Source organism: Mytilus trossulus, chromosome 10 (assembly GCF_036588685.1).
Source record: "Mytilus trossulus isolate FHL-02 chromosome 10, PNRI_Mtr1.1.1.hap1, whole genome shotgun sequence".
In the NCBI taxonomy this organism is placed as follows: domain Eukaryota; kingdom Metazoa; phylum Mollusca; class Bivalvia; order Mytilida; family Mytilidae; genus Mytilus; species Mytilus trossulus.
This window is the reverse complement of record NC_086382.1, coordinates 34,293,305-34,305,534: the sequence shown is the minus strand read 5'-3', so window position 1 is coordinate 34,305,534 and position 12,230 is coordinate 34,293,305.

Sequence of the window (12,230 nt, the reverse complement as noted above, 5' to 3'; positions counted from 1 at the left end):
ATTTGATAGCCTTTCAATATACTGTCATGAAAAAAAAAATAAGCCTTAAATTCAGGTGTTGGATTTCGAGTTATTAAATCAATAATTTGAATTGCAAATATATTTTACAATACTGTGTAACGAAATCCATAAATTAGTTATTTTATGGATGTTTCAGCCCATCTAATTCAAGTTATAACATAATATGTATAGACCCTACATAGAAAATGGCATCGTAATTCACAAAAGAAAAACAGGAAATTAACATAAAAATTAAATCAATTCAAATATGCTGCTTGAAATATACCCGATATTTAAAATGATAACATTCAGACATTATGACAAATGGGCGCAGTACAACCAAAGACCAACATTTGCGTAAACACCATAACGATCCAAGGTATACATATTTTAACCATTTGTAGTTTTTATTTCTGCTAATAAATTATTACAATGTATAGGTCGTATTTAGAGGATTTGCCATTAATATTATTTATGAAATAATTATCATAATAATTGCACACAAATTGTGTTCGTCTGACAAGTTCGATTTGAATAAATTAAACACGTGGTCTTGAACTTGCACAGGTGTGTTTTACAGGCATTCAAGAAGTGTCAAAACACTTTATTCTTGTAAAGATGTATGCACAGGGAATGCACATTACAGAAAAATACAAACAAAAGTTGCACATATCGTAAATCAAATTATCTACCTACAGCACACATAACACGTCACAAAAGTCTTTTTGAATTAACACAAGAAGCCCATTTTTTTTAGCATCACGTCTGCATTGAAATCACTCAGACTTTCTCACATTTAGTAAAAAAAAATGCAGTATTTCTAGCAAGTTTTTAAAAGGCAAATCAAAATAAATCAGCTTTGAATTGACTTTTAAATGACATTTCCCGTTCAAAAAAACAACGAAAAGCGTGATAAAAAGTTCACATGACAGCAGCCATCTTGGATTTTTCTTATGCCAGGGTGATAGAAATCCATACTGATAAAATGCATATAACTTCTTTAATTTGATGGAGTAAGCAATGATAAAATACGAATAAGAAAACATATTGAATTGGTAAAGACTTTTTTAGTTCCAATTTAATTGTATGCTGCACATGATCCTGTAAAGTGAGTGTATTTCTTAAAGTTCTCCAAATATTGATAAACAGTTTGAACAGCCAAATCCTGGTATACATTCAACAATAACCTGCACAGAACAGCCAACATCGTAAGCTGTTTTGCTTTGCCTGACAATATCAAGATTCAAGAACTTCATAATTTCTGATAGACGAATAGCTCTGATTGTTGTTAAAAAGTATTTTGTTCTGGGTTTTTTTAACATAAATTAATCAAATATATTGCATCTTTGCTTTCACAATTTATTAAGTATCACTGTAAGTATTTATTCTTGTTATTTTAAAGGTATTTGTGTTTCCAATCTTATAAATAGTCAACAATGGGGGGTCCTTTAATACATATCTCCTTGTCTAATTCATAAACCAGGCATTGAGTTAAGCCTTCCAACTGATATTTTATCGTGTGTTTGTCTATGTTGTGATGTTATACTATTGTTTCAGACAATGATAGTAGCTAAACTCATTAACAGTTTATATGGTCATTTTAGAAATTTCCTGTTACAAAACTTTGATGATTTTTCGAAAAACTAAGGATGTTCTTATCCCAGGCATAGATTGCCTCAGCCGTATTTGATACTTTGTTTTGGAATTTGGGTCCTCAATGCTCAATAACTCTGTACTTGTTTTGGCTTTCTAATTATTTTGACCTGAGCGTCACTGATGAGTCTTATGAAGACGAAACGAGCGTCTGGGGTATTAAATTAAAAACCTGGAACCTTTGATAAACATTGGATAATTTGTTCCCAGCACATAAATACATACAAAAAAAGAAGATGTGGATTGATTGCCAATGAGACAGTATGAACTGTCCACAAGAGACCAAAATGACACAGAAATTAACAACTATAGGTCATCGTACGGCCTTCAACAATGAGCAAACCCATACCGCATAGTCAGCTATAAAAGGCCCCGATATGACAAGGTAAAACAATCAAACGAGAAAACTAACGGCCTTATTTATATAAAAAAAATGTACAAATAATTTGCCAATAACATTAATTTTATACCTTTAAATAATTTTCATTAGTACAGTCATATCAATTTTTATTTTTTGTGTGTCTAGAATTGTATTTTTGAACAGTTTCTTTTTTTGACATTATATATTTTGATATCGTTTCCTAGTATATTTATATTTTTTTTATAGTTTTCCCTCGTACATGTTTGTCTTTTGGATAGTTCTGATCTAAGCATCCTGTTCCCTATAACATGTATATCTTACATTGAATACTGGTAGTTTACCTGCACATCTTCTCTTAGAATATTCTCCCAAATACATGTATTATATCTTCTTGTATCTACATCTATACATATGTTTTAGTGTATGTATTTCTCTTATACATCCTTATTTGAGTATGATTTTCCCAGCCATGAATATTTTGAATATATTTTCTTAACTTACATTTATGTCTTTGAATGATTTTCACTAGTACATATATATAAATGATTTGTTTTTGTCCTACTGTTGCATCAAGAAATGAGCAAATGAAACATAGACCGAATACCGCGCGTGCGTAACGTCTAATCTTCGTTTTTTTTTATAAGAAGTGTAATCGATTCTAGTCTTACTCATTTAAGGTGGTACCCAACACTTTCACTCAAATTAATTTGGCTCGTTTAATTTTCATAAAATTTTGTCAAAGTAAATTTAACAAAAACATAAGAATTTTAAAAAATTTGAACCAACCGTTTTGTCAGAAAAATTACACTGGTTATATAGCAATTTGACAAACACCAATTTTGATCATTGAGAAGCTTAATATTTTTTTTACAACGCAACGTGATTAAAACGTTTAGCTGATATTACAGAGTTATCTCCCTGTAGTGTTAGGTACCACCTTAATTTTTATATTCTTCTGTGACTTTTTTATCACCAACTTGGCATGTAAACCTACGCATATCTATATTCTCTTAGCAGTTTGCTTTTATCTACAATTGTTTGTCTAATGTTAAAAGAACTTTTAGTGATTGCACATTTTTTAACAAAGACTTAGTTGCATACCATTAAAAAGGCAGAAGTTGTGTGTTTTGGCGTGCCTCGGATCATATTTTCTATATATTTAAAAGAAATAAAGTACTCCACTTAACAATTTAGAAATATTAAATAGATTTAAACATTAAATAATAGTGAACCTTTTTGTCCAAAGGTGACGAAAAAAACGGTGATTGTACAATCCTACACAATTCAATAATGCCGAAGTCTTCAGCGAAAAGATTAACCCCTCAAATAACGTAATAGTTACGCAAATAAACTAATACTAGACCATTATCTAGTACTTTGAAGTATTTGTTATGTAATATATGTAATAAAAGGCTACTTCTTAAATTTACGGTAAGAGCCTATAATCATATATTATTATGTTTTTGTATATTTTAAAGTGTCTTGGCAGACGATTTGAGAGACCGAAGGCGCAATTTCATATTATGAAAATAGAAAATGCAGACATGATTTACATATGCAATAAAATTAGAAATGTCTATTTAATGCAGCTTTTTATATAGAAACCTTGGATTACACCTCGGGTGATATGACACACAACACACGGGGGAAAGGAGCTGGTGTACGTAAAAAAAAAGAGTATGGACTGACTTACGGGTTTTTGAATAATACAAAAAACTATATATTCAGCATTCAAAATGGATGACTGGTTTTTGATGATCCTGGCCTTAACTATTCTGAAAGTGTTTTTTTTTCTTATAAAACATAAACAACAAAGACATCTAAGGATACTTTGATATTATCAAAATGGCTGACGGAGATAACTTGCAAAGTCACAGAAAATTTAAACAGGGCGAAAAAACAATCCAAAGAGTCAGTATGCCTTCCAAAAAGAACAAAGATTCCAACTTTCGTGTCCTCGTGCGAACAGAAGGCAGAAGGACACGATAACATATAGACTTAGTGGTCAAGTGGCTTAAATGCTGGACTTGAAAAAAGATTTTCACTGCTCACAAATCCAACATTTAAGCCACTTGACCCTCCGTGACAAATGGACTCATGATACAAAGTCGCAATATTATACACATTAAAAAAATAGAGAAACCACAGTAAAACTGTAGAATTGACCAGACTTAAGCTAGTGGTCAATGTTTGTCTACTGTTCAAGATAACTACCAATTGTAACGAATTCACTATAGAATGGACAAGATAGAGAAAATAAGGCGGTTTGGTTAAAAAAACACAAATTTCAATAATGTTAAAACATTCTGTAATGGAGATAATTGCAGCTACAATTGACGTTGATTCTATTAAGATTACATGAATTTGGAATGGTTATAAATTATGAATGACCTTCCAGTTGTAAACTGATCGTTCATTAAATTTTTTTCTAATATTGACGACAGGGTAAGAACAAAGAGTTCGCAGATTTGTAACACCGATAAGTGTTCACCTCTAAATTTCTCGATTTTTTAACTTATGGCTGTTTTCTCATTCGTGTTGATTTTGAGAACTCAATCGGTATGTCCAAGTCAGTCGATAAGTTTTTACCATTCGTTTATTTATTGTGTTGTGTTTTTATTTGTAAATTGTATGTTGTCCTTCTAAATGGCTGATTTTTAAACTTATGTCGCCTTGCTGTTAGTGATGATATTGAGAACTCGATTGGAATGTCCGAAGTCCGTAGCATGTAACTCAGTTGTTTTCTTTTGTTGCTGTCTAAATGTCATATATTTTTCGTTTAATGTTTTGTTAGAAGTCTGGCAGTTGTTGTGTCGATCGAGCTAGTTTACATTTTGTCATGTCTTCTATAACTGACAATAAGGTATAGTTTTTGCTGATTTGCGGATGTTCGATGACCTCATGAAATTTGCTTACATTATGTCATTTGAATTCTGTTGGGTAGCTGTATCAATACCGGAATAACACATATTCTTAGTACTTTTATTAGGTCGGTATATAATGTCGCAGCATTTTTTTTTATTGAATTATTTTGCAGATTGATTCTTTTTTTACTTGTACTTGTAACTCTCTAATAGCAAATATGTCAAGCCTTTTCAGGAAAAGACCAAATTAACAGTTGATTTATAAAATTGATCGCATTGTCTTAAAAATCAAACTTGCAAGGGTTCTTGAATGTGAAAAAATGCTGCACAAACCGTGTACGAGGCTTTGGATTTAAAATCCGGACGCAATGGTGTACTTTAACATCCCACGACGCAAAACAACACTCTTTTAACATATATAGGTACTTTTGTCGAATGGAAGAGTTATGAATTATATATGATTCATAGTAAACAATGTGATTAAACCAGCTGCTCCAAGTATCTGGAACAATTAACATATAGGACACAATTATGTCTTTTAAATCAGTAGGTTCCCACCTTTTTGTATATTTCAAGTCATTGTAAAAAGGTTTCAAACTTTTTTTTCATGACAACACAACATTTTCATTTGAAAGGTTTTTGTTCGAATTTGGTCACAGGCACATTTTAAATGTTGGAATAATAAAGGTCTTTTAAGATTTTAAAATCATTTTTTTGCCTTTATATGCTCCTTTTCTGTATTTGCATGTTAAACCACTTATTGATTATCAAAATTGTTGCGTTGTAATTTTTTATTTTTTTTTAAAGATCCTAGATAGCAATTTGTTTCTAAAAGTTCCCAGATATAATTTGTTTTTAACATATTCAATAATACTTTTGAATGTGACAATTAGGCCTTTTATGTCCTTGGTGTAATTATGAAATTAACATTTGTTGTGTGTCAATCGCTGCAGTTAATTTGCAATCAACAAACAATCAAATAAAAGCTGACATGTGTCACAAAGCCACCAGATTATTGAAATGGACAGTGGCCTATCTAGTTTTATATAAATATTTATTTTATTTTATATTTAGATCTAGTCAAAATAAACCTCATCTGATCCGATTTATTTGTTAATCCAAAAATTCCATTGTCACTTTTTCAATCGATTCACGTTTAAACACTTGTTCTTATTAAAACCAGCTGATTTAAGCTGGCTTATAATTATTCGCATACTTCTTGTATTTTGGAATTTCAAGTGTCCAGTTTTGAATGCATTTTATTCGCCCACTTTCACATTCAATATTCAATTTGAAAAATTTCGGTGAAAATAAATGAATATTTTAATACAAAAATAGAATAAGTAAAAGAAAATTTGTGATCAAAGGCAGATATATATAAACTACGGTATATAACTCTGCCTTATATACTCAGTATAGAGTTCTTTGAAGCATTATGAGTCATAGATTCGTTGGTTTTGTCGGGGTTCGTGTTGCTGTTGTACCCCTGTTTGTGACATTTTAACTTATTGTGTCTGTTTGCTTTGTTTACACATCGTTTTCAATATAATGGCACTTGATGTGACTGTCATACAAGTGAGAGGTTTAGCAAGCTAAAAACCAGGTTTAATCCACCATTTTTTACATACGAAATGCCTGTACCAAGTCAGGAATATGAGAGTTGTTATCCATTCGTTTGATGTGTTTGAGCTTTTGATTTTGTCATTTGATAAGGGACTTTCCGTTTCATTGAAGTTCATAGATATAGGAAGATGTGGTGTAAATGCCAATGAGACAACTCTCCATCCAAATAACAATTTGAAAATTAAACCATTATAGGTTAAAGTACGGCCTTCAACACGGAGCCTTGGCTCACACCGAACAACAAGCTATAAAGGGCCCCAAAATTACTAGTGTAAAACCATTCAAACGGGAAAACCAACGGTCTAATCTATATAAACAAAATCAGTATGTTTTGTGATTTTACTTATTACAGTGCCATTCTTTTCTCACTCCCATCCTTTCTTCCTCCAAGGATGATCAAAGAGAGAAACTGGTTCTTCCTGTTTTTATAGGTCCTTACGTTATAGAATATTGGTAAACAAAAAACAAATCTGTTTATCATCTCTGGGGTGTAAAATTCTTCTGAAAAAATAAACCAGACATTTTTTTGCATATTTATGTAAATAACTGCTGCAGTCATTTCGGATACTATCAGTTAATGTGCAATCGACGGGAATGTCAAAATACTAACTGATTTAGTTAGTATTTGATTTTTTTAGTGTGCCTTTCTATGTTGTGATGTTAACATTACTGTTTCAGCTTAGGGTGGGGGTTGGCGCCTATTATATCGTTTTAGATCGCTTTATTTGATTGCACCTGTCTCAAGGAACTTATGCATACAAAAACTCAAGTTGAATTTTACGCAAATATAAATTATAGTGTGACTAGGTATTTTGTGATATTTTTCCCCGTGACTTTTCTTCCTGTGACTTTTTCCCCGTTTGCCGGCTCATAAGTCTTTTTCGTTTTTCATATAGATAAGATAGGTTTTCCTGTTTTTTTTAATTTGACACTAGTATTTTTTAACCCTTTATAGCTTGCTGTTCGGTGTGAGCCAATGCTCCGTGTTGAAGGCCGTACTTTGACCTAAAATTGGTTTACTTTTACAAGTTGTGACTTGGATGGAGAGTTGTCTCATTGGCACACATACCACATCTTCTTATATCAACTTACATAAACATTAATTTTTCAAGTTAGTCGTCCTTCTCCTGTTACTTTCGAATGTAAGAATTAAGGTATGCAAATTGACATGAAAGATACCAATGATGCAATCAAAAATCAGGATTCAAAAAGAATGAAAAATCAGGATTCAAAAAGAATGAAAAGACTTACACCATTGCATATCACAACAGAGAAAGCTAAAAAAAAATTGAGCAATACGATCCCCGCAATGAGCTCAGGTGCATGCTCCGGATGGGTATTAAGAGGTTCATGCTCCACTAGTGGCGACTGTCATGTTGTTCATGCCAAGAAACAATTTCTCAGTAAAAATAAAACGACTTCATTGCAACACCAACAAGAGCATGCAACTCAGTGTTAGTCGTGTGTTGCTGTGTATCATATGTGTTTTCTTATTTATGTTTTGTACATAAATCTGTCCGTTAGTTTTCTTGTTTGAATTGTCTTACATTTTTCATTTCGGGCACTCTTAAGCTAATTATGCGGTATTTGTTTTGCTCATAGGAAAAAGTCATACGATGAATAAAATTGAGAATGAAAATCGGGAATGTGTCAAAGAGACAACAACCCGACATTAGAGAAGACAAATATATAGTCGCTTACTTCTATGTCATTTGCCAATTGTTATCTGGTGGAGAGTTGCCTCATTGCGGCAATCATACCCGAGCCATCTTGTTATTTTTTATCAACAGCTTACAAATAATCGTCTTCGGCCATAGCACATATTATTCCGGGCGGTTTTTTACATAAAACTTATCTACTTTCACACTGACCATAGCTTCAAATATTTAACTGACTAAAGGATCTTGATGCATGTACAGTATATCTAATTTTGATCGAATAAACTTTTTTAATTGCAGATTCCTCGCTTACATCACACTTTAGTTTACATATGCAAATATATAATTGTTTCAAAATGGCATCATGTCCTTGAATTGGTTCAAGATGATACGACTAAAGCGCGGTGTATTTCCCATTTTCATATTAAATTCATTTACATACAGATAAAATCTGGAATTGGATCTTCATCCCTTCACAAACTTGAATAGCATATTATTTTCACATTCATTTGAATATTTCGTGAATTTTTAATTTTCAATTTTGTTCTTTTATGGCCGTGGTCTATCAACCGATAATTGCCTTTATATATATGAGAAACTGTCTTTTATTACACAATCAAAAACTGCATATCCAATTCAATTAAAAAAATGAATTTTATTCATTTTATTTGTAGAAGATGATATTGTATGGCACTTTGAAAAACATTTTATTAAGAAAATGAGACAGTCTCGGTGCTGTCATATGAAAATGAGGGCGACACAATTGAAATTTGAAATTCATGTTTTATTTTTAACAATTTGATATAAACATTTAAATTAAGAGAGAGAAATAGACGACGAATTAAACACGACATATTTGACAAAGTCGTAGGAAGCCATACATGTCATAGGATAATGAAAAGAGCATCTAATTTTCTTTGATGTTGTATAAAAATCAAATAGTAAAAAAATAAAAATTTTCATTGTCCAAATTATACTACAATTATTCACCAATTTGAACAATTTTCCAACGCCTTTTATTGTGTTTTTATTTAAACATATGGAACCATTTTTATTGTTGTGGAAGGTACTAATGTTCGTATACCATTAAACTATTGTTCGGCAATTGTTACAGATACATTAAAAAATGACAGCCATATGTCACGTGACGAACACCAATAACTCCGTCACAAAAAGTAAAATTGTTTTATATTACAAAATTACCATAATAAAGCATATCTTCATCGCATAACTAAAGACTAATGTCTATCCAGGTTAATTTCAAAGTACTAACAAAATTATTTAACTGATTAAAATCTACGGCATTTAAATCAACTTTCTCGGCTTTCACCGAAAACACCCGACTGACACCTTTATAACAAGTATACACAATACACTACATTCAGGCTATTTAATGGATCATTTAAAAAGAAAAAGAAAACCATCTACGCTTCACAAGTTATCACTTGAGCAATCTCCCAAAACTTGTTTAATAACTCTTAATTGATTTTAAAATATTTAATGTGTTCACAGTGTATTTGGCTTGAGCAGTATAATATATGATATTGACAAATATTTTTGACAAATAATACAATTAAAAAATGTACCCTGCTGTGTTTTCTGTTATGTAGGTCTTAATTGAAAAAATGTTTATAATAGGAATATGTCTGTTTTTAAAACAGCAAATGTTGCATTATGTATGCTGGTATGGTGGGAGACTGAGAAAAGGAATGTTCCGTATGACAACAACAAATCAATATGCATACTGGTCTACTGTCAATAACCCTCTCTACAACTTTTGTAAAATCAACATTGTTTGTAGATATTATTCTGGTAAACATTAATAGAGTATCAGTTTTATTACGTTAACTTGGTAAATTAATCAACTTTTTAGACAAATGTATAATTATACGGTAAGGAGGTTGAATGAGACCTGTTTGAGTTTAACACACCAATAAACAGACACAAATGGTGTAGTTCTATTGTGTTGTTCGGATGCTGTCTCATTGTCATACATCATAATATCTCTGCTATCTCAAAGTGAACACATTTATCAAAAGGCAATCTTGGAGTATAAAAAGCTTCTGTCATCTGACCATTCAAGTCATCACCAATCAAGCTTCCGTCATCTGACCATTCAAGTCATCACCAATAAAGCTTCCGTCATCTGACCATTCAAGTCATCACCAATCAAGCTTCGTCATCTGACCATTCAAGTCATCACCAATCAGTCGATAAAACACCAACGACCCATGCGGAGATTGATAACAGTCACAAACAAGCATTAGCCTTTCAAAAAGGGCTATAGTCGACTCCTAGCTGATGAAAATGGTCTGGTCACAACTTATTTGCTAGTAGATTGACCTCGAAATGGCTTCGTTAAAATATAAATTGAAACACATTTTAAACAAGAACTATCTTTAAAAAAGATATCCGACCTATTTAAATTTGAGTATATGTTTAAAAAAAAAAACACGCGGAAATCTCACATGCGTAAGTGCGTTCTAAAAGTCATGTGCGTTCGTACAACAAAGTTTACATTAAAAATTATATAATTGTCCCGAATAAACAGCTGTCATGGATACAAAGAGCTATTGGAGAAACAATTATTTTAATAAAAATATAAATCTTTGTAAGATCTAGTTCAAATATTTATAGTTTTTCACTTGCTTTCCATCACGATTTAATTAACGGAGTGGCTATTTGTCCGGCTAGCCGGACGAATAGTGTCAGGGCTATTTGTCCGGCCATTGTAATGCGCATGTCATATAATGTGCGTTCGGAAGTGCGTGTAATATTATCTTCAGTTGCACCAAAGGGGCGCGTGTAATCTGATCACTGATTTTCAATTTTAAGATCATGACAGAAGACGGCGATATCAATATTTGTGATAAAGTTTTCGGAATTTGACAATGGAACACGATATTATGAACTTCCAAGAATGATATAATCTTATAAAGGGGACTCTAAAAAATTAAAATCACAACGAAAATGGGAAATAAAACATAATTGATCGGAGAACCATTGTTTTACAAAATTATTCGACTCGCTACAGCTGTGTAAATGGTGAAAAAGATGCTCAAAGCAAGAGTAGCTGAGAAAGGCCTTTACCATTGCATGTCTAACTGAATGAAATCTAGCTCAGTTATATTCCAAAAATGAATCTTGCAAGTAGCCATCGAAGTGGTATATAGGGGGGGGGGGGTGATTGAGGCTACAAACTTGAAGCCGGGGGATGTTAGAAATAGGATTATAAAAAGTGGGGTCTCTCGCCTTTCACTAAAAATATGGATAACTTTATGTCAAGAGGTCGAGCAAGGCAAAATCCTTTACGTAAACATGGTTAACATAAAATGCACGAGTCAATCACTACCCAAGTTTGTTTTACAAAATATTTCTTCTCTCTTCTCAGTATATAACATGAACAAAAAATATGGGATATATATGATTTTTTTTTTTAATTATTCGTTATCCACATTGGACTATATATATACTTGTATGAAGAAAACAACAATTTCAATTACCAATAACAAGATTAGGCCCTAACACTAAAGATTACAAACATGTGCTACCCCCTGGTGCTGCTGAAGATACTATTACACGCACACACAAATATTGTAATGACATGCGCATTGTATTGGCCGGACAAATAGTTCTGGTACTATTCGTCCGGCTAGCCGGACAAATAGCAACTGCCTTTAATTAACGCGACGTTTTTTCAAACACAACCAAATCACCCACCATGACAGCATTTTGTCCAATCACAGAAAGGATTTTCGAGCATGCGTATTCTGTTGCCATAGTTAAGCGTCCTTAAGTTCAAAGGGCACAAACCGAAACTATACCGACTACGTCGGAAAAATACCAAAGATGTGCATATTAACATTTCAAATACTACCGAGAAAAACAGACAGAAAAGAAAACAAACCTACATCTCTTGATGTGCTTTTAATAAGGTATTGAACTATTCGCCGTGTGTAAGTTAATATATGTTCATCGTATATCTTTTCTCTACTTAAACAATGCAGTTGTTATACTCAGTAGGTCTATGAAGGCAACATAGATTCGCAAGCAGGCGATATTTACTGCGGG